At 40.7% G+C, this 7,458-nt stretch overlaps 1 long non-coding RNA gene across 1 annotated transcript; it reads right to left on the reverse strand.

The window, feature by feature from the left end:
* Positions 1-314: 314 nt before the first annotated feature.
* LOC132344981 (uncharacterized) lies at positions 315-6,673 on the reverse strand. Its single transcript, XR_009494081.1, has 3 exons — positions 6,504-6,673; positions 2,845-2,915; positions 315-620 (listed from the first exon to the last, which is right to left on the reverse strand). It is a non-coding gene; the product is annotated as an uncharacterized lncRNA (long non-coding RNA).
* Between the last annotated feature and the right edge of the window lie 785 nt (positions 6,674-7,458).

A 7,458-nucleotide genomic window follows, 5' to 3' on the forward strand; every position in this document is an offset into this window, starting at 1 on the left:
TCCATCCCTGCCCCCACCCCCCACACATACACTTTGAGACCTATTACTCTGACAATATTTTAACTCAAAGGAACTATTTTATTTGAGTTAATAGGGTAATAGAAATGGTAGTATTTCAGTTTTTCTTGTATGAAGGGTCTAAGATTCATATTTAAAATCCATCCTCAAGCACCTTATAGCTATCGGGAACCATTGCAGGCATATTTTGTGTATATTATCTTCTTAAGCTAATGTAACACTCAAAACCAAACCCTGTGGTTATTATTCTATGTATTTTATACACTAGAAAACTAAACTGAAACACAAAGAGAGTTGAACTTGTTCAAAGTCATATAATGATCAGTTTTGGATTGAAGTGTCTTTTGGTTTTCCCTCAAATTAAACCAAATGAAAGCAGGTTTGCTTCGTTTACCCACAATCTTAAATCAGGTTCCATCTCTACATTATCTGGTCTGGAAGCTGGACTTAGATGTAACTGCAGTCAGGCAGCCCTGCCTGCGTCTGGTGGCCACAGCGTAGTAGACGGTGGTGTGGTGGTGGGTGACAGACACGGGCTTCAAGCAGGCCTTGAACTTGCAGCTTGATGGGCAGATAGGCAACCATTTGAGCCTCAGTTTTCTCTGTAAAATGGGATTGAAACACCTTAAGATTAATGTAAGTGAGTGAAGTCGCTCAGTCGTGTCTGACTCTTTGTGACCCCGTGGACTGTAGCCCACCAGGCTCCTCTGTCCATGGGATTCTCCAGGCAAGAATACTGGAGTGGGTTGCCATTTCCTTCTCCAGAAGATTAATGTAAAGGGCCTGGCAAATAGGTGCTCAGTACAGGTGACTTCTTTCAGACTAAGGCAAGCTGGTAAGTTTAATAATAATGGCTAGCATTTCTGGGAGAGGTTATAGTTTGCAAAACACTTTCACATGTTCTTTATCACCTCACTTTACTGGACAGATGAATATAAGAGGTAGTCAGAGAGTATTTTGGTATTGACACCTATCAAGTAGTTTACTCTGTAAAGGAGGAAAATTAGAACTGGTGGGCAAAGCAGACTTGGAAATGTAGAACATGATGTTGTTTTCTTGAATGAGTACCTAGGAAATCTAGAAGATGGGAAATCAGCTTTCTCTGATTTATATCTACTAAAGCATGAGTATTTTATTCCACACCTGCTTTGTCGGTATGACCAGGATGAATCCTGTTTAGTCTGTTTACTTGATATTTGCCCAAGTCTGCAATCAACAAGAAAACACATCTCAGCATCTCACTTGGCAAGAGAAAGAATGGAGGCAGCACAGCAGCTGTCATATTTATTTCAGTGGCAAAGCAGGTCAGGAAAATTGATAAAATTAATCATACAAACTAGCAAACATCAGGAGTGAGAACTGGAGAAACAGATGAGTTCCTGCTTCATTCCAGGCTGCACCTGCCCTTAGTTCTAATGGAATTGGTGCAGTCAGCTGATGGAAGCAGGAGTGGAGGGGGCCATGGCAATGGGAATAAAAGCCTGAAGAGAAATTGGAACATGAGAGATTATTGGGGCAGGTCTTTTTCTGTGGGCCTGTGGTGTCTGTGAAACTCTATTAAGTTCTCTGAGGTAGTAGGAAATCCATCTTTTGGTGTCCCATGAAGAGAATAAGTTCAGGACTTAATATTGGCTTGGCTCTATGGCAGGTGATTCTAACTAATTTGGGCAACATTTCTTTCCTGTTAGGAGAAGCAGCATGGCCTTGACTGCAGTAGCCTCTGACTCCAGATGTACTTTAGCATCACCTGGGGAGTTGTTAAAACAACTGATGCCCGCACCCTACCCCAGATGAAATGAGTCAGACTCTTGGGGGTGGGGCCCAGGCACTGATGGTTTCTATAAACTCTGCAGGTGATTCTAAGGTGAAGCCAGTGTTCAGAGCCACTGGCCTACAGGAATAGTTCTCAAGCATTCACGTGCAACAATATCACCCATAGGGTGTGTTGAACCCCAGATTTTGGGGCCTCACAATTGAAGTTTTGATTCAGTAGCTTTAGGGTGGGGCCTGAGAATTTTCATTTCCAATAGTCTCCAGGGAATGACTGTGCTGTTGGTCCAGAGAGGAAACAGCTTCTCCTTCTGAAGATTAAACCTCATCATTAACTAGCTGTATTACCTTGAGAAATTCATGCTGAAACTCATAAACAGAAATTCATGCAGTTGCCCTATTTATTGCAAAAAAAAAAAAAATGAGAAATGTACATGGAAGTACTTTGTAAACTATAAACACAGGATGAAAATTAATTTTTAATTATTTCTATTCAAATTTCCATTTTGCTCAGTGTGTAATAGATCTAGCTGTGCTCATTACAACTTACAGGGAGATTTATTTATTTATTGAAAAAGTAACTAACACAAGCCATTATATATGAGGCCCTGGATCAAATCCTGTAGTATAACAGTGATATGATAAGTGTATCTCTCTCCGCACAAAGTTTATATTCAGGTGCAGGGCCAAATTCACCTGTTTCTATATGACCTGTGAGTTCAGCAGGTTTTTACATTTTTTGATGGTTGAAAAAAATCAAAAGAATATATTTCATGATTCAAAAATGATATGGAATTGAAGTTTCAGTGTCTAGAAATAACGTTTTATGGGAACATAGATATGCTTATTTCAGTTTTGCTGAAATATAACTGCTTTCACTCTACAATTCTAGTGGACTGTTGTAGCTGTGATAAGGATGGTATGGCCCACAAGGACTACAATACTTACTCTCTGGCCCTCTATGAAAAAATCTGCTGACTCTTGTTCTAGGGGAAGAGTGAAATCCCTCCATAGTAAGTGCTGGGAGGAAGCAAACAAAAGACTGGATAAACTCACAGAGGCACGGATGTACTGTGGATACGGAGGCCAGGGAAGATTTCTCCAAAGAGATTGCGTTAACCCAGGACCTAAAAAATGAAAGGGGTTAATCATGCTGATTTTCAGGGAAGAAGAGAACAACAGGTACAAAGGCCCTGAGGTGACCAGTTTGGCTCTTTTGAATCATGTAAGAAGACTAGCATAGCTGAAGCATAGATTCAACATGAAATTGGGTTTGTTATTGATTCAAGATGAGGGCACAGAGAGGCAGGAGTGAGGTCAAGAAGGGACTTTTATGCCTTAATGGTTTTCCTTTTATTCTAAGTACAATGGACACTATTTTAAGGAAGGGAAGGCACTGATGATAAACAAAGCTAATTTTTATTGAGTGCTTACTATGAGCTATGGGCTTTCCTGATAGCTCAGTTTGTAAAGAATCTGCCTGCAAGGCAGGAGACCCTGCTTCAATTCCTGGGTTGGGAAGGTCCACTGGAGAAGGGATAGGCTACCCACTCCAGTATTCTGGGGCTTTCCTTGTCGCTCAGCTGGATAAGAATCCACCTGCAATGCGGGAGACCTAGGTTCAATCCCTGGGTTGGGAAGATCACCTGGAGAAGGGAAAGGCTGCCCACTCCAGTATTCTGGCCTGGAGAATTCCATTGACTGTATAGTCCACGGGGTTGCAAAGAGTTGGACATGACTGAGAAGGCAATGGCACCCCACTCCAGTACTCTTGCCTGGAAAACCCCATGGACAGAGGAGCTTGGTAGGCTGCCGTCTATGGGGTCGCACAGAGTCGGACACGACTGAAGAGACTTAGCAGCAGCCGCAGCAGCAGAGCAACTTTCATTTCACTACTATAAGCTAGGTATTATTCTAAAAGCAGTCCAGTTTTCCAAACAAAGTTGTAAGATAAAGGCTATTGTTATCCTCATTTCACTGATGACAAAAGTAAGGTGCAGAGAAATTTAACACCAAAAGTCACAGATTTGAGATTAGAACCCAGAAAGTGTGGCAATTGTTTAGAGGTATAAAAGGAGAAACAGATCAACTGGGAAGCTGTTCCACAAGTCCAAACAAGAGATAGTGTGGGCCAATCTAAGGAGTTCACATCCATACATGACAGTAGTCATATATGGTGAGAGTTCAACTATAAACAAAGCTGAGCACCAAATAATTGATGCTTTTGAACTGTGGTGTTGAAGAAGAATCTTGAGAGTCCCTTGGATTGCAAGGAGATCCAATCACTCCATCCAAAAGGAAATCAGTCCTGAATATTCACTGGAGGGACTGGTGCTGAAGCTGAAACTCCAATACTTTGGCCACCTGATGCAAAGAACTGACTCATGTGAAAATCCCTGATTCTGGGAATGATTGAAGGCAGGAGGAGAAGGAAGATGATGGCAGAGCATGAGATGGTTGGATGGCATCATCAACTCAATGGACATGAGTTTGAGTAAACTCCAGGAGTTGGTGATGGACAGGGAACCCTGACATGCTGCAGTCCATGGGGTTGCAAAGAGTTGGACATGGCTGTGTAACTGAACTAAACTGAACTGAATCTAAAGAGTTAGCAAAAGAGATGGCCAGAAGAAAAGGCTAAGGCCTAATCAAGAGGTCAAGTTGATGGGACCTGTGGTTGTCTAGGGGTAGAAGTGAGAGAAAGGTCAAGGACAACTTCCAAATTTCAGGTCCAGATTAATCGATATTTATTGAACATGCCTTTTCATACTGTCTCATGGGGTTCTCAAGGCAAGAATACGGAGGTGGTTAGCCATTCCCTTCTTCACTGGACTGCATTTTGTCAGAACTCTCTACCATGACCCATCTGTCTTGGGTGGCCCTACATGGTACAGCTCATACTTTCATTGAGTTAGACAAGGCTGTGGTCCATGTGATCAGTTTGATTAGTTTTCTGTGATTGCAGTTTTCTTTCTGTCTGCCCTCTGATGAATAAGGATAAGAGGCTTATGGATCAAATTGCCAACATCTGTTGGATCATAGAAAAAGCAAGAGAGTTCCAGAAAAACATCTATTTCTGCTTTATTGACTACACCAAAGCCTTTGACTCTGTGGCTCACAACAAACTATGGAAAATTCTTAAAGAGATGGGAATACCAGACCACCTTACCTGCCTCCTGAGAAATCTGTATACAGGTCAAGAAGCAAGAGTTAGAACTGGACATGGAACAACAGACTGGCTCCAAAGAGGGAAAGGAGTACATCAAGACTATATATTGTCACCTTGCTTATTTAACTTACATGAAGAGTACATCATGCAAATGCTGAACTGGATGAAGCACAGGCTGGAATCAAGATACCCAGGAAAAATATCAATAACCTCAGATATGCAGATGACACCACCTTTATGGCAGAAAGCAAAGAAGAACTAAAGAGCCTCTTGATGAAAGTGAAAGAGGAGAGTGAAAAAGCTGGCTTAAAACTCAACATTCAGAAACTGAAGATCATGGCATCCAGTCCCATCACTTCATGACAAATAGATGGGGAAACAATGGAAACAGAGACAGACTTTATTTTCTTGGCTCTGAATTCACTGCAGATGGTGACTGCACCCATGAAATTAAAAGATGCTTGCTCCTTGCAAGAAAAGCTATGACCAACCTAGACAGCATATTAAAAGACAGAAACATTACTTTGCCAACAAAGGTCCAGGTAGTCAAAGCTATTTTTCCAGTACTTATGTATGGATGTGAGAGTTGGACTATAAAGAAAGTTGAATGCTGAAGAATTGATGCTTTTGAACTGTGGTGTTGGAGAAGACTCTTCCAACCAGTCAATCCTAAAGGAAATCAGTACTGAATATTCATTGGGAGGACTGATGCTAAAGCTGAAACTCCAATACTTTGGCCACCTGATGCGAAGAACTGACTCATTTGAAAAGACCCTGATGCTGGCAAAGATTGAAGGCAGGAGAAGGGGATGGTGGCAGAGGATGAGATGGTTGGATGGCATCACCAACTCGATGGAGATGAGTTTGAGAAATCTCGAGGAGTTGGTGACAGACAGGGAAGCCTGGCATGCTGCAGTCCATAGGATTGCAGAGTCAGACACAACAGCGACTGAACTGAACTGATTGAACATGCCATCACCAGAAGCCTCAGTGGACTCTATAATTTGGAACAGGCATCACAAATGCACATAAATGCATATCTTACTCTCACTCCCCCATCCCTGAGAACTGTGCACCTTTTGAGGATATAGACAGTGAGCCTTTTTTTTTTTCTTTCCCTGTCTCCAACATGTAATAGAATGTATGGCATATTAAAGCCTGGTCAATATGATTTATAGAAAGTTAAGTAAATTTTAGTACTTATGCATGTTGCACATGTATAAGTTGACCAGGCTCAGCCACATAGAATTTTTACCATAAAAGTGTTATTTGAATGCTGAAACCTTAGTGTTAAGTAGATTGGATTATTTTGAAGGAAATTGTTTATTTATATATTTATTTTTTCTTTTATCATGTCAAAAACTTTTCAGGGTTGGATTCCCTCTTGACCAGTCCTTGAAATTTCTGGAGTATCTAAGTATTTATAAAAATTAATATTAAAAAAAGGTCATAAAAAGACTCAGAAATGTACATGTCTATGACTTCTGTCCCTTCTTTTTAAGGATGTTAGGAAATTAAAGAAAAATTGGATTTGGTTTATACACACTTCTATTCACAGATTCTTCAATTTCATCTTGCAGAGATCAGTAGAGAGTTTTCTGGCTCCTCAGTGACCTTTAAGTTCCCTTGATCCTGATGCTGTGACCTCTTCTAACTCATTGGATCCCTTCAGATTCTCTGAGATGTCATACACAGGTTGCCAGGCAACATTAACAAGACCAGTCCTTACCCTGCAGTTAGGCATCAGCTGCTGTCATCACATTTTAAGTTATTATTACTATTTAACAAAACAATGGCCAAGGCCCGTGTCTCTCTCAGTGGGGTACTCTCTCTTGAGAAACATGTAGATTTCCTGGGAAAGTGATTTATTTTCTTTTCTTAAAACAGATCACTGTTAAGTCTGTAAAGGATAGACAAGGTCTAGGATAGGGTAAAAGGAGTGTGGTGCTGGACAGATGAAAAGACACCATACAGGCTGTCCTGAGCAGATAAATAATCAGTATGTGCAAATTATACATAGGAACAGAGCAGAAAACACATTTATTTCTTGACAGTTGCTAAGACTACCAGTGTTTTGGTAAATTCCTAAGTATGAGCCTGAACTTGAATTACAGAAACTGTGTACCCGAGAGCCAACCTTTCAGTGTGAAAATGAGCTTAACAAGTAGGATTTTCACTTAGAATTTTAGAGATGTTTTGTTTCTAATTCTTTACTAATGTCTGGCTAACACAGTGACAAGCATAATTCCTTAGTCGTTGTCGTTTCTTGATAAGTATCTGTGGATTGGGGTAATTTATGCAACAAACTTCTCCCATTGTGCTTACAGATGGAGTTTCTCAACCAAGCAGTCAAACCCATATTTATTAAGCTCCTACTATTTGTCCTTCAATGTGCTTGGGAATTTGAGAGATGAAGTAGAAAACCTAACAGTTGCTTTTAAGTGCACAACTTATTTGAGACCATAATTACACAATCGTTACCTTTACTGAACACCTACTAT

Source organism: Bos taurus, chromosome 3, assembly GCF_002263795.3.
Source record: "Bos taurus isolate L1 Dominette 01449 registration number 42190680 breed Hereford chromosome 3, ARS-UCD2.0, whole genome shotgun sequence".
NCBI classification, from domain to species: Eukaryota; Metazoa; Chordata; class Mammalia; order Artiodactyla; family Bovidae; genus Bos; species Bos taurus.